We start from the raw sequence: 24600 nt of genomic DNA on the forward strand, positions 1-24600 counted from the left end.
AATTGGCTAGAGGGTCGCACCCAGAGAGTCGTGGTGGATGGGTCGGTATCAACCTGGAAGGGTGTGGGCAGTGGGGTCCCGCAGGGCTCGGTCCTTGGACCGATACCCTTCAATATCTTCATCAGCGACTTGGATGAGGGAGTGAAGTGTACTCTGTCCAAGTCTGCGGATGACACAAAACTGTGGGGAGAAGTGGACGCGCCGGAGGGCAGGGAACAACTACAAGCAGACCTGGACAGGTTGGACATATGGGCAGAAAACAACAGAATGCAATTCAACAAGGAGAAATGCAAAGTGCTGCACCTAGGGAGGAAAAATGTCCAGCACACCTACTGCCTAGGAAATGACCTGCTTGGTGGCACGGAAGTGGAAAGGGATCTTGGAGTCCTAGTGGACTCCAAGATGAACATGAGTCGGCAGTGTGACGAAGCCATCAGAAAAGCTAATGGCACTTTATCGTGCATCAGCAGATGCATGACGAACAGATCCAAGGAGGTGATACTTCCCCTCTATCGGGTGCTGGTCAGACCGCAGTTGGAATACTGCATGCAACTTTGGGGACCCCTACCATGGGGGTCTTCAAGAGGAGGTCAGATAGGCATCTAGCTGGGGTCATCTAAACCCAGCCCTCTTTCCTGCCTATGCAGGGGGTCGGACTCGATGATCTATTGAGGTCCCTTCCGACCCTAACATCTAGGAATCTATGAATGTCACCAGAGAGTGAAACCCTCCCCAAATGGATTACACAGGTAGGACCAATTGTCTATTTTCCACCTTGCAGAGTGGAGAGAGGAGGAGGAAGGGGATCTCTGTCCATCTATTATCAGTCTTCTTAGCAATGCATCTTGACCATCCTTAATGCTGCAGCTTCTCTTTATCTTGTGAATGATAACTAGTAATTTAGTCTGCTGTCAATGAAAAGGAAACAAATGCAATTGCCTGTCTGAGAATGTAATTCCAGCTTGTCACTGGAGCTAATATTTGCTCCCATTTTGTTTTTTTAAACCAGGCGGTGAATTCAGCTCTGTAACCTTAATTTCTTAGTTTATATGGGTTGGGGGTGTCCTATTTCTCAGATTTCTGAATGTGCGCTATTTGCAGAACACTCTAATATCAGCTCTGAAATACAGAAGGAATGAGTTGTCTTTACTCCACATATGAAAGAACTAAAATGATTTCCCCAGCACACACAGAAAAATCCCTTGATCAGCTTCCTCATGCTAACAGTCCACTAGGAAGAGTACTGAAATGTGTTGCCTAAGAAAGGAGTAAAAATATTTGCTTTACCATTCCATGGATGTCATATGTGGAGCATTAAAATAAACTGGAGAAAACAGGCTTTATATAATAGCTTTGTTCACTAATAATACAGTCTTTAAAATTTCAATGTGTGGCAAATACCAAAAAAAAAAAACAAAACAAAACAAAAAACAAAAAACAACAACAACAACAAAAAGGAACCCTATTTATTAAGATAATTACTCAGGAGAAACTGTGTATAAATTAAATGCCAAGTACATCTTCCTTCCCCGCTGCCACAAAGCTTTTTACACTCCAGAGAGAATCACAGGGCACCTCAACATCCTTTGTCCTCTAATTCTGTTGTCCACAAGACCATCTATGGAGCAACTCAAGGAAGCCGTCTTCATAGCAACCTGCCCAACAGATAGACACTGTTGAATGGCACACAACTATTCATTCCCTCAGTGGCTGCGCACACTACCTCTGCAATACATGATTTTTTCCCCCTTCTAACAGGTTCATTTCCCCATCACTTGCAACAGTTGCCAACGGCTACATTAAATTTGAAGTAGATTTTTTTCCCTTTAAGGGTGGGTGGATAGAGGGCTGGCAGGGATGAATACTGCAATGCTAATGCATTCCCCACACTCATCACTCTAGCTGGGAACGCATGCAAAGTCCCCCAAAATAATGGTCAAAAGCACTCTCAAAGTAATTCCATCCTCATTTTTTATTTTGTATTTTTAAAAATATTTGTACTTATGATTTTTGTGAAAATGTGGGAATTACAGCAAAACAAAATGCAGGCTTCTCCCTATCCCCAGCTTGCCAATACACCTTTATCCTGACTGCAATACCTCTACTATTCCAGTTACAGAGCTCTCTTGAAAATAGGCTATCAGTATGTCCACCTATATACCTGTCCAACTACATAAATGTCCAACTATTTCCATTTGAGGTAATAGAAAGAGCTACAATGGGGACTAAGATGAGACCATCAAATTCATTTCTCTTGTGACCCCTCCAAGGTTCGAATATTGCTATACTGATTTGCCTCAAAGATATTCATAGCGCTATGTTTAAGAGCTAAATTCTGGCAGAATAACATTACTATTTACAGAATGTGATTAGCATGTATGGCACTTTGCAAAACGGAGGAAGAGGTGATCTTGGTCCCAGGGAACCTAGACATATTTTCGAAGAGGAATTTGAATTAAGAAAAGCAGGTCACTATCCAGAAATATGTATAAAAAGAGGGCAGTCATTTGATGCATTAGAGGAGGAAGGGAATTCTAGGCATAAACGTCAGCATAAAAAGAGAGCAGGAAGCCACAGCAAAGGGCATCTGGTAGGACATCAGTAGTACAGTGAGGGCAATGAGGAAGAAAGGAAATGAGATCAGAGATACAGGCAAGGGTTGCTTCCAGCACAGTGACTAGGGACCTACCAAAATCAAGGAGGTAGGTAGCCAATTTCATGGGATGATTGTGGGGCCAGCCACTATTTACATGAGCTTATCACAGCAGCCCCCCCTCCCCATGACTCTGATTTTTTAAGGGGCCCTGGTGGGCCCACCCCTTACCACCAATTGGTGGAGAGGGGTTGGGCTGTGCAACAGGCAGCCCTCTCAGCCAAACTGCAGCGAGGATGGGAAGGCAGTGGCCACCATCTCAGCTGTTCCACTTCGCACCAATGGCTGTCCCTTCTCTTCCCCCTCTCACCCCCCCACCCCCAACTGGGGAGCCAGCATGTTATTTCTAGTAAGTTTGTTTATTATCATTATTATTTCATAAATTCCACAGATATTGCCCAATTTCAGTTTTCGCAAAATCGCAAATTTTAGTTTGTCCCTACAGATGACCAAACCCTTGCTGTTAAATGTTCTTCCCAGTATTAAGTAGATATGAAGACAGTTGATTAGGCTTGGCAGGATTCCATTTTTATTGGTAAACACTGATAAATTTCGATTTTACTTTCACACTCAGACTAAGAGGAACACATTTCCATCGTTAATAATCGAAAATTATAGCCTTTAAAAAATTTTTTTAAATAAATAAAAAGTGAATTCTGCCGAGCCTACAGATGGTCTACTGGAAACTTAAATCCTAATTCACCGAGATAGTTAGATGCATGAACAACAAATCTATTAAGTTTTAAACGCTTGAAAAGCCCCAAAGCTAAGTGCATACCTGAGTCCTTTAGGCTCCCTCTACACATGCAGGTAAATGTGCTATGGGATCTAATGTGCAATTCACACAATTGCACCTCCTGCCATGCCACATAGTCCAATCCTGGCTCCAATCCAATCCTGAGTCCCCCTGTACCAGCAGGGTATTGGACATAGTCCAATCCTGGCTCCCCCTATACCAGCAAGAAGCAACTTCCCATGACTGGGAGCCCCACGCACCACAGTTCAGGGGCTCACAGACAGGGGGTGCCCATGCACCCCCGGGCAGGAGGATCACCACAGGCTTGTTCCCAGACTGCTGGGTCCAAGCAGAGCAAGTGAATTTCACAGCTGCAGCACTGGTTCTGCCTGACAAGAGCAGAGAGCTGGTCCTGCCCCTAGCTCCTAGTCCTGGTCTGGGAACACGTCCAAGAAAATTAAAACATTGTAACAGGCTCGTGTTTCTTCGTGGAATTGACATCAGATCAGTGTTCATTCATTCTTTGATATAGGTCAAAGTGGGTCTGAGTCCGACTCTGTTGATTTAAGTGGCTAGGGTTTTAGGACTGCATTGCAAGTACAAGAATCCCGGCTGCAGATCCTTAAGGTATGCATCCTGGTCACGGGGGTCCAGAGTAGATATGGTTGGAGCAGAGCTTGGCTGTAAAAGTGTTTAGGGTGACAGCTGCTGGAGTGGATGTAGCTGTAGTGGTCCCTTGGTTTCCAACACAAATGTGGTGGTGATATAACCATTCCTAACTTTCAGTTCTGTCCAAAAAAAATGAACTTCCTGGGTGTGATATTCCAGAGTCAGTTTGACAGAGGGGTGAAAGTTATTAAAGTCTGGTTGTCTATGTTTTAAGTCAGTAGGGGCCAAACTTTCTGGTGGGCATGCCACAAGGTAAACCCTTCACCCTCAAGTGCTATAACAGTCCACTTCCCCTGCTCAATCTTTAACTCTGTTTTTTGCTCCCTGCCTCATTGCTTGTTCTGATTTCTGCTCTCTACCCCACTCCCTGCCTCATCTCTTGCTCCACTTTCTGCTGCCTGCTCTACCAGCCATTGGGTTCCCTGCTTGCTCCTTGATCTGCTGCATGCTGTGCAAAGAGGCTGCCCATGCCACTTGTGGCACGTATGCTGCACATTGGCCACCCCTGCCTTAAGCCATATTGGAAAACAAAGCTGGCATAGAACACAGAAACTCATATCTGAAGCTGAGTTTTCGAGCATGCACACAAGCCCTAGTGCTTCATGATCTACATGGGTGGTCTGCTGGTTCTGACAAAGCTCTAAGTAGCCTCAAACTTGCTTATTTAGGAGACCTCCATTCTTCCCACACCAATGATTCTGCAGTTGAATTCACTTACGCTATGCCTTTGTCCCTTTCCTGGACTCAACAGAAGGTTAGGATGTTTTCTTTTAGAGGCTGTGATCTTCAGGATTTGTTTTCACCTTTATCTAAATCTAGCTCTTCAGAACAAGCTGAAAAGTCCACCTCTGTTCTTGGGAAAAGATGGCAAACTTGTGAATGGGGATCTGTGTACTAGTGACTTTCTCAGTCAAGGGGGAAGTCTCTCAGTCAAGGTGGTTGTGTGTTTTTCTTGGTTTGGGGAAGGCCACTACATCTGTGAGTGTCAATTTTTTATCTGTACTATATGAAAAATGTACCTGCAGCCCTAATATGTGTACACAGTAAATATTTTTGCATTTTTATATTTACATGCAAATTAGCCAGACAGCCTCTGTGACTACTAGCAAAGCCATCCCTGAAAAAACCAAAATAAAACAAAGAGCACATTTTTAGTGGATGCCAGTCAACCATGCCCAAAAGTGACTGTTTTATTCTTCATGACCGTACCATAAACTCTCCTCTACTCCCACTCAGGTAAGACCTCAACATAATGACATTAACTGTTTGCCAATTTTGAATTAGCTGAGTATGAAAACTGAAATAAAGTATGTGTGCACACACACTTTTTTAAAAACAACGTAAAGAAAACTTTCACTCAGCCTCCTCCAACTCCTGGGGCCAAATAAAGAGAATGGAATTGGGGGGCATGGAGGCCGGGGATGAAAATCCCACTTTTTTTTTCCCTAGAAAATTATGAATGAGTGAAATCATGAAGCATAACTGAAAAGACTTTCCTGCCTTAATTGTAGAGCTTACTCCCGAGAAGAACTGTTATAATATTTTCATTATTATTTAAAAAATATGTATATAAAGATAAGAGGCTTGATAAACTAGCACTGCAAGAACAACATGGATCACAACACACCATTAAAAAAACCCAAGCAATCCACATGATTAATTTTCCTACTTTAAGAAAAGAAAAAATCAATTTCTATTCTAAAAAGGTTTTGATAATGTGGTAAGCTATCATAACTGCACTTATCAAAAACACCACAGCAAGTCTAACTATATACTGTATAAACATTGTTAGCGAGATGGCAGTGGTGGTGGTATCATACTGCTTAAAGCACTGGAGACAATCACCCTGCAAGGAAGATTCTCGGGACTGCTACCTCAAAAGAAAAATTTGATCCATTAGGGAAAGTCAAGTTGCCCCATTTGCAAAACATAATTTAACAGAATCAATGGTTATTTAGAACACAAAAGCCCTTATATTTATCAAATGCTATGCAGTTCACTGTGGGTAAGTCTTCTGAAGATTTGTTTTCCATCTCATATCCAAATTTACAAGACTACACCTCAATGTGGTCACTGTGTGTTGTCTCACCTTAAAATTAAAGCGTGCATTGCTGTACATGGAATTAAGTCATGCATCCTCAGTCTCCACTCTGAATGGACCTATTTAAGTACCTCTTGTTAGGATTCACAGCAGCCAGAATACATATAAGGGGGCAAAAAGATCAGTCAATGGGAAATGCAGAGGAAGGGGACATTCCTGCAAGCCTGCCGTTCTCAAGTTCGATGACATTTAAGCTATTCTCTGCAACTTTGAAGGCATTTCTGCTCGTGTAGTTTCCACAATCTGAAACCCATGTCTAAGCTTAATCACCTAAAGTCATGACCTTACTGAACTGCAACAGGAGGAAAGCAGGACAGACACATAATTCTGACCCCTGCTATTTTTACTCTTTATATATATATTCCCATAACAACCTATTTTGAGCATAAACCTTACGTGCACCTTTCTGAGTCTGAAATTCTGATCAAATATCAACAGGCACCCTACTATACACAGCATGGATTTTTCTAACCTAGATCCTACTCACACCACTATTGATTAGGCTCTTCCTTGTCCTTACCCACCCTCATGTTTGTTTTCAACCTAACTCCGCTCCTAATACCAAGCCATGTCTTAGTTTATAGATCTTTTGCCACATCAGTCTCTTTCAGCAGCTGCTATTATTATATTTTGTAGGTACCAGTGCATTATTGGACTCTCCAGAGATTAAAGTTTCCCAGCCTTAAAAATCAGAAAATTGCACACAATGAGCATTTCCTAAAATTCAGCATGGACCAGATTCAAGCATTACTGCTATACAGCCAGACAAGCAAGTATAAAGTTGACTGTGGAGGACCTTGGTTAACCTGGTCAATTATTTTTCCTTTCAGCACCTACTATCATTCAGTTGGCAGCACAGATGCAAATACTGGTCTCCAAATGTATGTAAACCCATCTTTCCCTTCTAAGGGAAGGTGAAAAAAACTGTGGGGGCTACATGCAGGAGCAGAAATAAGCGAGAGAACTGTGATGGCTACATGCAGGAGCAGAAATAAGCGAGAGAGAAATGGGTGCATTAAGTGTGACACCAAATAGCGGAAATGGAGAAAGTTCAAGGACAACATCCATATCAAGCTTTGCATGAGGACCTTGGACAGCCACATCTGATGCCTGGAAGAAGAGAAGATAGGCAAATGCTGCAGAGTTAATTTTTTGGTATAGGAGGTTAGTTGTGAAGTCTGAGAAATCCATGCCAATTGTGAGAATTCTCAAAATTGGCTCTTCAGAAAGAGTTTGTAACGTCTTTAAATGCCTTCAACAGTCTCACAAGAGAATGTGACCATCTCCTCCCCCGTAGCCCCTCCCTTTGGAAGATTTGGGGGGGGGGGGGTGAGTAAAAAAAAAAAGATTTTCTCTCCCTCAGACTCTTTTAAAAAGAGACTGAATGCAAGAATATTTCTCTCTCTTCTCAAAAGAACTCCAACAGAGGGGAATCTAAATACATCTATTATTTTAGCAAATAGGGTGACCAGAAGAACTAGATTAAGAATTCTTCTTCTCCCTTTCCCTTCACAAAAAAAGAAAGACAGATTATGAGTAGCAGAGAAATCAGACTGCCATCTGGCTAGTCAGGGACCCTCCTGAGCACAGACAGCATTGTCATGCAGATGATGTAGATTAAAATAACATTCATTCTCCAGGACAAGCTCACATGAGATAACCTACTGAAGATGTTTAACTCCTCCAAAGGCAGGGCTACTACAAACATGCATGGAGGGAAGCAAGCTAGAACTTCTCTGCAAGATGAAATCTCCTGACCACAATTAACTCACCAGATACACTTTCTTGGAATTAATGGTAGGGAGGGAAATGAATAGCTGCACAGAAATCAGGATGACTTGGTGCTGGGCAGGGTATCTCAGGAACTGAGAAGAGTAAAGAGAAACCCAGAGCAATAGCAACATTCACTCAGCAGCCAAGGAATACATGGAGGCAATAGATAGTGATGTATCTGTTGCCCACTGCTAACATAGAAAGGTTTTGTGGGCTGGGATCCAGAAATGCTTTCAAGTGAATTACAATAAGTATGTGGTGTTTTTGCAGCTGTACTGCAGATCACAGGAATTTGGAGATGCTTGCATTACAGGGTTAGTACTTTCACTTCCTTGGTGTGGAGTCATTGGCAAAAAATTGAAAATAAACATTTGCCTGATAACAGATAAGAGCAATGTTAGTCTTAAGTCAAACACTCGCAGCAAGTGTTCCACAATTCTGAAAGAATCAGAATCAAGCTTATGTCTCTATTACAAGTTTCCCTTTAATCCATCTCTTCCAAGTATATGACTATGTTCCAGATGCATCAGCCAGCTAGAACAGTGCTAACTGGTCAAAAAAAACTGGTCAGTGTTAATTGGTCATCAGGCAGATGGAAGAAGAACTTAAGGCACTGGAATCATACAAGTGTCGCTGATGACCAAATGAGCAAAGAAAATAGGCCTCTTTAAGGAGTCCAGATTTCTGATTCTCACATTATTCTCCTTTCCTCCTCCCCATTTCCTTCACCTGCTGTTTTCTATCTGAAACCTCAGGGGATCAGGTGCATTTTAACAGGCTTGTTAACTACCATTTCCTGCTGAGAATGCTGATTCACCCATCTCCAAAAATGGATTGCAAGCAACAAGATTACCAAGTAGCTTGGCTTCTTCTCTTGGAAATCTACAATACATATGCAGGCATATTCGGTTCTTGGAGATGCAGTTAACCTGTTCTACCCCTGGGTGAGACTAATGCATCTCACCTGTCACATTTAGGTCACCTCTCCAATCATTCCTCATTTGTCTTTAGCAGGATGACGAAAAAAAAATCTGGGAAGGGTCTACAACACGACTGTGTTAGGATGATTTTGACAGGAAATCAGGGATGCGCAAAACACATGCTGCCAACCTTCCCTGATTTTACACTTTCATTATTTTTAAGCGAGTTTCTAGTTTTTCCAGTTGTGAAGGGAAGCTAGACAATATCACCCAATTGTACCCAAAAGGCTCAGAAACTAGAAACGAAATAAAAAAAAACAAGCTGAGCCTTTTTTCTTCCCTTGAGGCCCAAGTCATGATTCAAACAACCAACGCTGCTAATCAGAGCTGTGTGAATAATTGATTTTTGATTTTGAAACCAAGCTGGGAAAAACAGAAAAAAGGACAAGTTCAAAAGGAATCAAAATATTTTTTTTCCAATTTCTTTGCCAAAATGAAAACCAGAAAAATTGGTTTCATGTTGTCCAACAAAAAGTTTAATTTTCTACCAAAGTAAACAAATCCTACTGGTATAGTAAAGGAAGGGATCAGAGGCTTTTATCCAACAGCCCAGTAATCATTAGAGCACCTACACAGCATGTTGGCAACTCAGATACAGATTCCCTGACAGGGTTTGAACCTACATCTGTCACTTTCCTAAAGACTTAATCGCCCTACTTACAGGGTATGCTGAGCTTAGTTGTGCCAAATGTCTCCTGTTGATGCTATCACATTATGCATAAACTATAAAGATTTACTGAAGCAGAGACTGGACTCCAGGTGTCACATCCGCCAGATCAATATCCTAGGTACCTTATAAGCTGCATTATATTATGAGGGAGCCCTCCATCCCTTTTTGTTGACACTTCCACTTTATGTAAAAAGAAGAGGGAAAAAGACAAAGACAGAGAAAGAGAACATGCAATTAGTCTTAACCATCAAGCTGGACACTCACCAGCTTGTGGCCAAGGCTGCACTGCCACAAGGATTGGGCCCCTCGCAGCTTCCCACTATCTGCCCTGGCACACCAACATCTTAAAAGTTGAGGTTGCAGATGTTTTTGGCACTCTGCCCAAAAATGTTACCAACCCCTAGAATAAGACAACCCTCAACACCACCCACCTCCCCAAACCATTTGAGAAGTTAGTACGAAGCATAAAAATAGAAATGTTCCATTATTTAGGGATAAAATGCTACACAAATTGTATAACAAAATTAAAGGCGGGGGGGGGGGGGGGACAAACAAACAAACAATAGAGTATTTTTTCCTATCGATTTTGTTCTTTCACGTTTGACAAAGTTATTTCTTACTCCCTGGTATCTGTAATAGAAACTAAAATTAACACAGCTCAGTTTTATGCACTCCTTCATTTATGCATTGCCATGATGGATTATATCAAACACAAGATAATAAATACATGCTTACTGCTCCTGTGAGTGATACAGCTCCTAGGTTAGTATTTGTTCATTAAGCCAGCAGAAAGAACGTAAATTTTGTGTAGGTCTACAGCAGGCTTTGTGCTCGGTGATTTATTAATTACATTTCTCAACAATTGAGCTGTAGCTCTTTTTAAAAAGTGGTTTTTGGAATCCAAAGAACATTCCCCTTCAGATTCTAACAATTTAGAGGTAGGTCACATAGGGCAACAAGGCTAGTCAACAGTTTTCAAAGTATGGAAGATATATTGCTTCATTTGATCAAGCGTTTGAAATAGATTCCTTTCATCCTGGAGGAAAAAAAAGCAAACTGGGGAACAAGTTGGATTCAATTAAAATTCTCTGCAAACCAAATTTGGCCAAATTTAACATATTTTTTATGTCTATATGGTATTTTATTGCTGCCTGAGCTTTTGTGTATACGGCATCTGTAAATGGATCTCTAGTATTCAGTACTTTGAGGTTTATAGGACGTGTAACCCCAGTGTAACATCATATCATGTTTGCTTTTAGGATATTAAGGCAGGTTTAATGTACATAGTTCCAAACAAGAACAAACTTTTGACCATCTAGAATGAAATCTCCAACCATTCTGTCAAGCCACATCTGCAAGTTATCAGTGCAGAGTACTGCAATGAAAATAGCAACACAGCACATCTGGATACAGCCCTCACTTTTCCCCAGGGGTTATTATGCTGAGTCTACATATTCTGCTTTAGTGCTACGTGAAAATATATCCGAGTGATGGAGAAGCACTGAGACACAGATTGGAGGAATAGCATAAAGGAGAGCAGCAAGAGACATGTCTGAAGACAACATTTCTTACAAGCACGGTTTAAGTGGTAGAGGGAAAAATTGGTTATTTTGCTACCATGGAAGTGTCTCCTCTCTGTTCTCTCCTGTTTCCCTTCCATTCCATTGTTAGGGAGGGGGGCTGGGGGGAGGAGGGGTTAACACATTTTCTTTTGATTCTATACTCTTCTTCCTCGCATTCTTTCCTCCACTCTTTTTTTCTCCCTTTGTATCTGGCAGAGATAGGGCAATGGTTTGCTAGCAATGCCCAATACATCAAATGTTTTTTCCCACGAGTCCTACAGAGAATGCAATGCTACTTTCTTCCTGGAGTTTGGCCTGGATGCTCAATGTTGCTCAGACCAAGTCTCTTCCTCAAGCTTGGCTGCTTCTAGTCAGAGCTGCTCAACCTATCCAACAGTTCCTTTGTGCTTCACACCCCAGGACTCCCCATTAAGCTTTCATACCTTTGAATCCTCCTTCCTTCCACAGTCTGAAATCCCATTACTCTTGGACTAATAGTTTTGGACGGAGGAGGAGGGGAGCGGTTGTTGTTTGTTTGTTGTTGAGTTTTGTTGTTGGAGCAGGGAAAGGGAGGGAAAAATCAAGATTTTGGCTGCCTAAGTTCTAAGTGTAAACCCCAAAGCATCCTCACTCAGCAGCCCTGGAAGCACGTAAACTTGCTAGGCATCAGAGACATAACAGCCAGGGTTTGCAGCCTGAGCAGCAGGGACTGGGCTGGCAGCAGCTGCTATTCACATACCCCTTTCTCTAAGAGGGCCTTGTGGGGGCTGGTGCTCCCCTTGTTACACTACTGGTAGGCATCTCTCTTTCTGATCTGAAAGTTTCCATAGTGCCTGCACTTCTGCTCCTACACATGTTGAAAAGTTCTGCTTAAGCTCATCAGCACCCAGACCAGGGTAGAGCAGTGCTTACCTCTCCCTGAGAGGACCAATTGAGTAGGCATGCTCAAGACTCACCTAACAGACATACAAAATACAGCTGCAGCTGCTTTCTTTTTTAAATGGCTGAAGGACGTGGGGGTGTGGATGGAGGTCAGAAGAACAGGTAATCTGAATCCCCTTAAGGGGTCCTTAAGCCACACCTCACTCCTGCTTCTAGACAAGTGCCCTAGGTTCTGTTCTCTGCTCAGTGTTACTTCCTACTTTCATGCAATGTTTGCCTAATGTTAAAATCCATAAACAATTCCGGTAGGAAAAGGGGAGGGAAGCGGGGAAGTGTAGTTTCCATTTCAGACCATGCTGCACTGCAAAGCCAGCCACTGGCTGAATACACCTTGCTGATTTTTCAACTTTTCTTTCTATATACCCTAACACTACTGAAAGAGACTGCCACACCATTCACACTCAAAATAGGCAGGCAGGCAGGTTGCTATAAATCTCACAGATTACTAATGGGAATTTGAGGAAGTGCTATAGCTGAGCCAAGGAAACACCTTCATTGCAAATTTTAAGCACTGGGATCCTAAAACACAGTATATGCAGAAAACAAGTACCTGTTCAAAAATGTGATGCTCCAAATTTCCATGATTTTATCATAGATATCTCAATATTTAGAGCTTACCAGAAAGCTTCACCTTCTGGAGCCATCTGATTGTCACATGTAATCAAGTCACGGTTTTTGGGTTTTTTTTTTAAATCTAGCTCACTTCATGAGGGAAAAGGGTTCACATTTTAAGGTTCTTATGACAAGGGCTTCAAAATTTCAAGACATAAGAAGAGCCCAATATTTGTTATTTAACATTATGATTTTTATTCCCATCTTATTACTTGAGAAGGAGAGGCAGCCTGATGTTTTTGAATACTTGTAATTAGCAGGGCTGAAAAATAGCACTTTCTTACCCGAACAAAGCTACTGATTGTTTGTGTTCAAAATTAGGTTTTCTGACTCTAGTACAGAAGATAAGTTTTTATAATGTTTTATTCTTGTTGGTCCTACAAGCTGAACTCCTGCCTGATTCATGCCTCAAAGGAGAGAACCTGGTAACCAGGACTGTAATGCTGCAAAGTTAACAACCTAAAGCCCAAATATAAAAGATCCCATATTTACTATACAACAACAAATTATGCATTGCTGTAAATAGCAATGTCATTTGTGTTCTTGAAGACGCAACACAGAACCCTGAGAATGAAAGGCACCAATTCCGCAAACATTTATGCACATGCTTTACTGCTTAACCAGACCAGTATGAGCAGTCCCACTGGTTTCAACAGGACTACTCAGAGGAGTCAAGGAAAATACATGTGTAAGCACTTGCAGAAGCAGGGTCTAAACAAGGAAGAATTGCTTTTCAAATACTTTATTGTCTGTTATCACAGTGTTGCAGCTCTTGTGATTTTATTAGGAGTCTCATGATACTTGTTCTCCTTAAAGCCTTAACAGTTGTAGAAAAAAGCTTGGAAAAGCAAACCCTAAAAAGGTTCTAAAACCAGAAGGCAAAGTAGAACCAATTTTTAAGTCTCATGATTTTCAAGCTCACTCCATGAATGTTCTCTGTTTATTTATTAATCAATTACAGTTATATGCCAGCCTCCCCAAAAAGAGATGCGTGTCCTGACAGTGGTGGGGGGAGGGGGCAGGGAAGGGAAGACTGAGTCACAGCCATGCTTAATCCCCTCTTCTCCCACTATCCCACAAACTATTTAAACTTCTATACTAGATACAGACATAACCAAACAAGACAGATCAGCTGTGCTGAGATTGCGTCACAGCACAGCTGATCCACCCCACTGGGTGAAATACATGTCACCCCTTGTCTCGCTCTTAATGGTATGGGACAAGGGGCAATGTGATATCTCTGCTTTCTTGTGCTCTGGGTCTGGCTGAACAGGGAAACAGGGTTTTCCTTACCTACCTATACCTGATGCATGTGTCTGGCTGAGCAGGGAAAGCACAACAGAGGCAACAAACCAGCACCTCAATAAAGTGGCAGAATCTATTTCCACCTTTTGTTGCACCACTGATTTTCCTTTCATATGATGCAATAAAGGGCATCTATGTCTATTTGCTCAGTATTTGTGCTACCATAAATATTTTTATGGAGGCACAAATAAGATGTCAGGTGACATATTTCCACCCTTAGTTCACCTTTTTATGCTAGAACAAATTTTGCTTTTCATCAAAAAAGATAGAAACCTGTACTATTGTAGAGGGAGCCCAATTTAAAGTGATCTCAGGTCCAGTATACATCTACTGTAGATCCCTCTATTAGAACAATCTGAGTAGATGCCACCTTGAATTTTGTGTTTCCACATTGAGAAAAAAAAAATACACACACACACACACACACACACACACACACAAGAAATATTGGACTTATTTTTTTAATTCCCCCTAAATCTGATATTGTCTACACTTCATTGCACTTCAGTAGCCCTTCTGACATGTGGAAACTGCAATTGCTTCAAAATTCAAACTGCTTTTCTGTGAGAGACCTCAGAGCAGAGATAAAACTATTAAGATTTTGGCTTTATAAAATTACTGAGAATCTTTTCGAAGTTAAACATTTAGCAGCAAAAAAGTATGATACACTGCAATAAGTTAGATAATACCTATTATTTTAAAGTCCAATGCTGTATAACCTGCCAAGGCTAGAAACACTTGGCAGACTACTACAGATGCTTCAGGAAGCAGTAAACTTTTCCAAGGCCTAACTCAAGCCTTGGATCTGCAAACAAGGCTTAGATTTAGCTTCAATCACAGCAGTGCAGATTTAGTGCTAATACTTCTAAAGTCAAGATTTCTAGGCACTGAAGCATAGTAGATAACTACTAGGGATATGACATTACAATTAACAGCAATCTGTCACAGCTGGATTTGGTTTGCATTCTGTGTGCTTTCATGGTCTTGAAAGATGGGACATCAGTTAGAATGATCTCCCCTATCAAAAAGTAAAGAATCTAGAAAGCAGATAAATAAATTGACTGAAAGAGATATAAAGACAAACAAAATATTCTAACTTGCAGGGCAGGCAACTCTGTCTGGCAATTTTCCTCCCAGGTAATTCCTCTCTTTCAGCCAAAGCCCTAGGGAGTCTAAATATGGACAAAATGTACATCCACAAACTGCAACTCTTCACACTGGGTTTCATCTTAGTGGTAAGACCCTCAGTTAAATCTTTCATTCTTCCCTACTTTCTACATTCCTACACAGACACTGTCCTGCTTAATTCCCCTCAATGTGCAATCTATCTAATCTCCTGAATAAATTCACCTATAGTTGACAAAAAAACCCATCCAATAAATTCTTTTGTAGGGTTGCTATGGCAACAGACATAATCCAAAACTTTTTTTTTTTAATGTTCTAATACGAGGTATTTACAGGGACAAGCAAGTACCTGACTTCAGAACATTCAAAAATGTGCACATTAATCAGGAGAGATTATTGTTGCAATTTACTTTTTCAAAGAAAGCATCCAAGCATACTCTTCTGCTCTTTAGCCTTGTACTCAGGTGTGACAGCAATCGTTGCTGATGAAAGGACATGCCTAGATAGGAGTATGGACACCCATATCTTTGGGGATTGAAAAACAGGAATCATTACAATTCTTGGGGAATGCATACAAGCATAAAATGGTCCTTTCCTTTGTTTGAACTCCTATGGCATTCACAACTGAGAAGTTGCACAACTTTCAACAACACAAAAATTCTTGTTAACTTCAGAGAAAGACAGTCTACTGGGGTCAAGGCACTAGATTTTGACTCGGGAAACCCAAAATCTACCTAAATTTAGTTCATAAGCCTCCCACGTGACTTTGGTCAAATCACATCATCTCTTATCTCAGTTCCCTGTTTGTACAAAGTAGATATATCAACAGTTCCACACAAGCTCTTTGGCATAGTATGGTTAAGGCACACCAGTTTCTGCAGCCAAAAAATGGCACGCGAGAGGGATGCGATTAGCATTGAACCCAGGCGCTTTTAACTCCCCAGTTCTAATGACCAAGTACCCATTTAGAGCTGGGTTGACTGGGTGTCCCTTTCAATACAAATCTGTGGAGCTGTAGCAAGATGCCTTAACTGCTCTACCATACTCCAGTAATGGGAATGCTATTAACTTTCGCCTGTGCTTTGCCCATTTTGCCTATTAAACTAAGCTCTTACAGGTAAGGGCAGTTCTTACTTGGATCTTACTTGGGCTCTCCAAATGCTATACAGGCAGTCCTCGACTTGCAACGTTTCAAGTTACAACATTTCGCACTTACAACGTTTATAAACTGACACCCCGTTTCAACTTTCTGACATCGGGTTTGACTTTACAACACTTGATTTGACACCAAGCCATGCCAGCGAACAAGTTCTCTGCGTCACCCATCTCCCTGGAGAACACCTGTCCAAATTTCATTGGACACTTTCTTTAAGAAAGCAGACAAAACTCCAGAAAAACCTGCAGCCAAGACTCCTGAGAAGACTCCAGCCAAAAACCCTTCAAAAAGTCGAACCAAGAGCCCTTCAAAATGGCCAGCAAAGTCTCCTCAAAGAAGTCCTTCCAAATCAGTATGATTGCTATTTACAATATAAATACATTAATGTAGCTATATTACTCATCTATAATTGATTAAGTACAAAATTCTGGGTTATTTTTGGTGAAAATAGGGTATTGGGCCTTGGTTCAGGAACCTATCCTCCATTTATAATATTGTTTTCTATGGGAAAACTGGTTCTGAGTTACAACATTTCGACTTAAGATGTGTTTTTCAGGAACCAATTGTGTCATAAGTCTGAGAACTGCCTGTACAACACAATCTGTAATCCTGCTTAAAAACTGACTAGCCAAAGATATGGAGAAGGAAACCACCCACACAAATGGATTAGTGATAGCAAAATTTTACAGATAGAAAAAAATGTAGACATGCATACCATTTAATACTGTTAATGTAGATTTATACCTGTAAGAGAAAACCCAATCTAGCCCAATGACTGACTGACTGTCCAACAAACTGTCTGCAACATTTGTTTCCAATTTCAGAATAACATGAAAAAGGGTAGCCCCTGAGGCATATTTGTGTTGTTTTCACTTCCCCACTCCCTTTTCTATTTTTGGCATAGTTGATCTAAAAATAAAAGTGAACGGCAGTACTGTAACTCTGCTTAAACAGGATTTGGCAATCTACAGGAGCTTCTGTTTCTGTAAAGGAACTCAATGAAGATGCTCCTTTTTATAACTTCCTATGCTCAACTTATCATACTTCAGCTCTCCTATTTCAAATCACCTGATTCAACTATATAATTATTTTTAAGATATTAAAAAGTTGATCTCTTCTATTATTCTTTCAAGTCTAATTCTAGCCTTTCAAAGGACACTTTACATATTCCATTAAAGGAAAACTGCAATGTAATTTACAAGGTATTTTGATCTGCACCTCTAAGTACAATGCCAAGTAAATCACTACTGAACTTTTTCTAAATTGTTCTTAATATCATAAAGAATAATTAACAATCCAATAGGATTGTTAATTAAACTGACACCTTGACAGTTTGATCATAGAGTAGGCAAGAAGGATACTCAGAGTTGTAACATTTAAGCCAAACTAAGAAGTCAGTAGAAAGAAGCAGCTTCCCCTCTAAGTAGTGCATCCCATAATTGCCTTCTGCAAGGTTTGTTGCACCTTCCTTTGAAGCATCTAGGTGGCCACTGTTGGAGATAGGACACTATTCCAAGTTAATTCCTGTGTTTCTCCAGGTACTGAGGCAGAACTAAGGCAATGCAAATGTTATAGGAATACACCGAAGAAAAAAAAAAAAATCAAGTTGTCAAAGTTGCTGCAAGTTTTTCTTGTTACTGTTAATGGCAGGATCCCACACCAAGCCCTACTAGTCAGTCTCATTTCTGACCTACAGCATTTTCTGCTATTGTACTCTTGGACCTACAGAACAGGCCAGGCCACATCAAACTACAGTATTTGTCACCAGTCTTGGATCTCTCCTATGCAACCACAACAAAACCACTGCACAATTAACATCATAGTTTCCACATACATATTACCTACCAGGCTAATTTCCACTGTTGACCTAAACTAGAACACACCTAAAGTATGCTTCAGATGCATACTTACTACAATCATGGCAATGAAAGTCACTCAAACTATAATGGGCAGTGACACACAGATGGCAGCTGCACCAGACGACAGAAGTAGTCATGTTTATTCCGTGCCACTGGCTGTTGTGCCAGCACCTGATAACTCCATTCTTTAACAGATATCTGTGTAATTACCTATTAGAGATGCCCTTTTTAACAAGTAGGGTGTATACCTTTAAAATGTTACAGTGGAAACATTCTCTCCATTAAAAAAAAAAAAAAAAAAAAATCAGTTGTGTTAAATTAAAATAATCAATACTAACTACCATGCCAGACACTGAGAAATGAATCTTTTGAGGCAGTTTACATAGAACCCACACAAAAACAAATGTTTTCCCTCCTTCCTCTGCAGCTAACAAAACTTCCCAGATCTTTACTGAGATCAGTCAATGCAAGTAAAGGAAATAAACATAAGCAATGTGGCACCTTAAATTCTAGCTCCAGTAGAAATCTGGAGAAGAGGGGGAAATAGCCAAATGGGGAGGGGGGAAAGGGGGAAACAACACACAAACAGAACTGAACAAAAATTTTAATTTTAAGCTACCAAGAGGATAATTACAAATGGAGCACAAAAAGGGCTGTATCAATTACACACTACTGCTGGGGTCTGCCGTTCTCTTGTCAATTCTACACCACTGATATTCATAGCTGAAAGCTAGCACTGATAGTGATAAGGAACTACACAGCATTCAGCAGCTCACTTTCATTTCAGAAAACCCTCCTCCAACTGCCCCATTTATCATCTTTATGCAAGTTTACTGAATTTCACTGTTGCCAACTCTCACAACTGTATCACAGGTCTCATAATGTTTGGTTCTGTTGTTGTTTTATCATTTCCAGCTGCTTGAATTAAGAGATTCTGAGGATCTCAACTTTTACTGAGAGGGGAGTGGGGAGTGGAAATAAAAGTTTCTATTCTTCATGCCTACAGAGAGAAAAAAAAAAAACAGCCAACCAACCTGAAAATGTTAACTGAGCGCACTCTAAAGGTACAGCATCCGCAAAGCTAATAAATACAACCTAACTTTTTTATTTTTTTTTTTTAAATCTCATGATGTTGTCACCGAATTTTCAGGGCTCTGTTCATAATCATGGTAAATTTGAATATAATGAAGGGACGACCTTCTGTAAGACTGTCTGCACTGAGACAACAATTTCCCCCTCAGGAGAGATACTGCTTTCTGATGTCAGGGTAAAACTTCAGAGAACATTATTACAACGGAAAAAATAAATAGACATAGCCAACAAAAATAAACATGCAAAATTTACATGTGAAGTCCATGTTGTATTCCCCTATTTCCATCAGGAAGATTTCAGTCCTAGAGCAATTAGGTATTGTGTGAGCTGTGAAACAGTTCTGCAAATATATCAGAGGATTGTGTTTCTCTCAGGGCTTCAAAGAGTCTCTCCTTCTCATGTGTGTGTTGTTTATTTTTAAACCATGTGTCCGTGTTTATATAGAGTGTATTAAGAAGTTAGTTATCCAATAGCTACATTTACTAAAGGTTATTTTTACCTTTCATCTAGTCTTTCACCACCATCTTTTTATCCATGTAAGTTGATGAAGAAAGGTCAGTGAACGCGAGAGCAAATTTGGTATTCTCAGTTGAGCACCACATTAAAGAGAAAATTGACAGCTGAAAAGAGATAAAGGGTAACTCATTTTCACTTGGTTAACTTCTCTGTGGACAAAACCTGCACAGGAGGGCAGAAACACTAACTTTCCTTATAGTATGTCAAACAGGTATTCAAGAACTGAGGTTAGCATAAAACAGGTCCAACCTAGTAAGGGCTTGTTTATCCATAGTTGCTCAAGAAAATTAATCTGAACTAAATGTATGACTTCAAATTCAAGTGGAAATGAATCACTTTGGAATGTAATTAAGCTAAATCAAATTAAGTCCACTTGAATTCTGAAGCAGCATGGCCACAAATGAATTGAATACATTTTTTCTAATCCACCTTGAATTCAGTATTAGCTAATTCAGAGTATTCTTCATGAGTGTCTCCACATTCACAAAACTCTTAGTTGTCCCAAAAATTAAGATTCCTGTTGAAGATGCAAAGGAACATGGCTTATTTTCCAGAAAAGGAGGAGAGCTGTTTGGGTTTTTTATGATTTTAAATAAAAATTTATATTTTATTACTCAAATTTATAAGCCAAAGAGTGAGCCCAAAACAAGTCATTACCCATAACTGGGTAATGCAAATAAAACTGAAAGCAATGTTTGCCATATGTACTATATTAAGATAAAACTGGGGCAATAAGGGGCACACATATTTGAAAGCAATGAGTTAACTGTGTAAATCAAACCGTACAAATTACTGTTGTAGTCTCCTGGCATCAAGTGAAAATAGGGAGTGGAATCCATACCAGCAAATTAGTTTTCAATGCCTGCAGCTTAGCCACAATGCTTAACTGAGAACAGAAACAAGATTTTCTCCTTCCAGAATATTTATATATTTAGTGTTGTTTATTTTTAAAACATGTGCCTGCATTTATCTAGAGTACATTAAGAAATTAGTTATCCAATAGCTACATTTACGAAAGGTTATTTTTACCTTTCATGTAGCCTTTTACCAGCCTATTTTATCCATCTACGTTACTGAAGAAAGGTCAGTGAATATGGGACAATGTGGAACGAGCTAGCTAGCTAGCTATTAGGCCCAAGCGAATAGGTAAGTATTCAATTCAGATTTGGATTCGGCCAATTCGGAAGACAGTGATTTAATTCGGATATTCGGATCACTGTCCCGAATCAATTCAGCTAAATCAGCTTCAGAAGATTCAGCGCTGATTTCGAGCGGCAGGGGAGAGGGAGGCACAGCCAGGTGGCTGCAGGTTCTCCCACAGCTCCTCCAGCTGTGCCTGCCTCTCCCAGGGCAGGGGGAGCCACGACAGAAGCCCCCATGGCTGCCCTGCGTGGCCCCATCCCCCCGGCACTTAAAAAACAAAAACAGCCTCATACTCACCAGCTGCAGGAGCAGCAATCGGGGCCTCTGGGCATTTGTGGCAGAGTCCATGTGTCCGCAGGCAGCAGCCGCGTGGGTGCCATCCTCGCTGCTATCCACTGCCCCATGCTGTGCGAGGGGGCTCTGCCACAAGCCCTGAGGCCCCAGTCACCACTGCAAGATCCAGTGAGTGTGGGGCTTTTTTTTAACTGCCAGGAGGCTGGGCAGGGTGGGAGATGGGGCTGGGCAGAGCAGCCATGGGGGCTTCTCCCGTGGCTCCCCCAGCTGTGCCTGCCTCTGCTCCAGCGGGGGAAGCTGCAGGGACTCTCCCCTGCCACTGCACATCAGCCGGCACGGAAGGCACAGATTGCTGGCGCGGCAGCACTGGGAGCAGGGGCTATACCCTGCTGCCACTTGCCCCCTTCCATCTGGAGTGAGCCACCCCCGCATCCCGCTGCCCCCCCCCCACAGTTGGGCAAGCAGCAGCAAGGCAGAGCCCCTGCTCCCAGTGCTACCGTGCTCGCATCCCACGCCCCTCTGCCCTGGCTGGGCAGCTTGTCCCAGCCCCAATCCCTCCCTCCCCAACAACCCTTCCCTCCTTCCTTCCCCCAACCCCAAAAGACTTACCAGCTGGAGGCAGCTGTCAGCTGCCTGTTTAGTGGGGCTGAGAGAGGCTTCAGACAGAGCTTTGGATCCGGAGAAGCTTTGGACACTTCAGGGTCCGAAGCAGCACATCCGGGTCGAAGCACTGGCCTTGTTAGGCTTCCCGAAGCTCTTTGGAAGCTCCGAACTGCTTCGGAGCCACCTCAAAGATCCAGCCATAGGGTATAATGGGGGAACAATAAAATATCTATAACTTTGTTTTTTGTTCAATTTGGATGAAATTCTCAGGGGTGATAGACTATGCAGAGAGAATGAATCCTGCCAAGATTCAAGAAGATTGTGCCGGGGTTTGGGGGCAACAGCACCCCAAATTCCTGAAAGCAAAACTCATGTCACATCTAAGCATTATAACACAGCGGGGTGAAAACTGCAGGGGTGGTTCAATTTGGATGAAATTCTCAGGGGTGATAGACTATGCAGAGAGAATGAATCCTGCCAAGATTCAAGAAGATTGTGCCGGGGTTTGGGGGCAACAGCACCCCAAATTCCTGAAAGCAAAACTCATGTCACATCTAAGCATTATAACACAGCGGGGTGAAAACTGCAGGGGTGGTAGCTCTTACTGAGGCCACAAAGCCTGCCAAGTTTCAAGAAGATCAGTGCAGGAGGTTGGGGGGAACTGCCCCTCAAGCTGCAGACGAGAAAAGCTCGTGCCATGGGTGCTTGTGGGACTGACTGTGTCTGTCTTGGGGCAGGGAGGGGAGACACTACTGCAGGCCTGGCTGCTAAACTGCTGTGTTACCAGTTACCAAGCAATCAATCATGATTTACTCAGGGACCAGGGACTAAGGGGCCAGCGCAATACACAGGACCTAGCTACTACATAACGACTTAACGAGCATCAATTAGCACCTACAAAACCAGACTAAGGAGAGGAAAGAATCAATACAGACAATCAACTGCCCCAAGACAGAGACAGTCTTGGCACAAGTTTGGTCTTTCAGCAGCTAGGGGGGCAGGGCCCCAGAACCCCCCTGCACTGATCTCCTCAACAGCTGGCAGGCGTTGTGGCCTCAGCAGGGGCCACCATCCCTGCAGCTTTCAACCTGCTGCACCTTAACACACACAGTATCACCCATGTCATAAGTTTTGCTTGTCCACAGCCTGAGGTTCAGTTCCCCCCAAACTCCTGCACCGATCTCCTTGAAACTTGGCAGGCTTTGTGGCCTCAGTAAGAGCTACTATCCCTGCAGTTTTGACCCCCCTGTGGTGTGAGACACAGCTGTGACATGAATTTGGCTTTCAAGCCCCTACACTGATATTTCATTGATTCCCCATTATACCCTATGGCCGGATCTCTGAAGTGGCTCCAAAGCTTCGGAGCCACTTCGGCGGATTGAGGCGGAAACCCAGTCCGGAGCTCTGGATTGGATCGTGGCCATCCGAAGCGACTGGATCCAAAGCCGGACTGGATCGCTGCTGACTCACACAGGCCTACTGTTTAGCCTATGGCCCAATCTCCAAATTGGCCACATTTTTTCCCCAAGGCTTTTCTGAATTGATTCAGGTGCCTTGAATTGATTTGGAGCTTTTACTTGGTCTTCCAATTTGATTCGGTGATTCAGTCCCCGAATCAGGCTGAATCTCTTCCGAACTGAATCAGCTACTGAAGCTTTGCATAGTCCTACTAGCTATCTTCCTACATTGCTCAATAATTGGCTGCACTGATATTCAGACCTAATCCTGCAAACAATTAAGGTATGTTTATACTACTACTGGAGATGTAATTGCAGTTTGTTTAGACATAAAGTACAGATTAAAACTAGCTTGGGTAACTACAATTTATTCATGTGTAAGCCAAACAAAATTAATATAAAATAAAAAATTCTAAACTACTTTTCAACAACTTTATCCCTCCTTTCTCTTGCATGCTAATAGCAACTGAATTCTCTCAACTATCTTTTACATCAGACTGTTAAAATGACACCTTCCTATTTGACCATTAATGGATAACCCTTTATGCTATCTGAGACATTTTTTGTTTAGCAATTTATTTGATGTAGTGATTAAAATTTTGCTGATAACATGGTATGTTTTCGTTTAAATATGAAGAACATTTTCAAAGATAAATTGCAGTGAGGAACTTCCACCCCACCAAAAGTCAACAGGAATTCAACACCTGTTGAGCATTTGTGTTTTTTTGAAAATCACCCCGATACAGCACAGAATGAAAGTCTAATATGTATCATTCTATACACCATGTTCCAAATGCTTGAGACTGTTTTAGAAAAATATAATTCCATTAAGTAATGCTTACAAGATGCATTTGACATTTTTATTTTGAATCAGTTTCTCCCTAATGCTCTTCACCCCAAATATATGTTTCTGGAGGCTTTCTATAGGGGAAAACATTGCATTTTGTTCTTTATAAACAAAATAAAATTGCAAAGCATCCACACAAGCCTAGTAAGATCCAGAAAATCATGTTCACTAAATATATATAGAACACAGAAGGTACAGAGCATAATGAACAACACTAAAGGACCTGCATTATTTTATAAGGTATTACCCAATTCTTACATAGGACAGCAACCTTATCTCAAAACATCTCACTATGGGTAGCAGAGAAAAGAAAAGAACAGCTCAGAAATGTGCCATTTCCCCAATGGCCAATATCCTAGTTATTGTTCATTCCTGATCAACATGGTCAAGATTGGTGTCTGAACTACTTCAAATCCCTTCCCCCTTAGCCTTTCCCTTTTCTCTTTCTCAGTTCCTATCTAGCTTAGAGTTGGGGGGGGGGGGGGGGGTTTTTTTTTGTTTTTGG

The 24600-nt window shown here is 41.6% G+C and overlaps 1 protein-coding gene across 4 annotated transcripts in view; it reads right to left on the reverse strand.

Annotated features, from left to right (window-relative positions):
* LARGE1 (LARGE xylosyl- and glucuronyltransferase 1) overlaps positions 1–19605 on the reverse strand; it is a 387820-nt gene extending 368215 nt beyond the window's left edge. For all 4 annotated transcript variants that reach the window (XR_003095093.1, XR_003095092.1, XM_025209336.1 and 1 more), the window contains exon 1: positions 19488–19605. The gene's annotated coding sequence lies outside the window, so the exon portion shown is untranslated. The remainder of the gene's footprint in view (positions 1–19487) is intronic.
* Positions 19606–24600: the final 4995 nt, after the last annotated feature.

This window comes from Alligator sinensis, unplaced genomic scaffold, assembly GCF_000455745.1.
Source record: "Alligator sinensis unplaced genomic scaffold, ASM45574v1 scaffold409_1, whole genome shotgun sequence".
Taxonomy (NCBI): domain Eukaryota; kingdom Metazoa; phylum Chordata; order Crocodylia; family Alligatoridae; genus Alligator; species Alligator sinensis.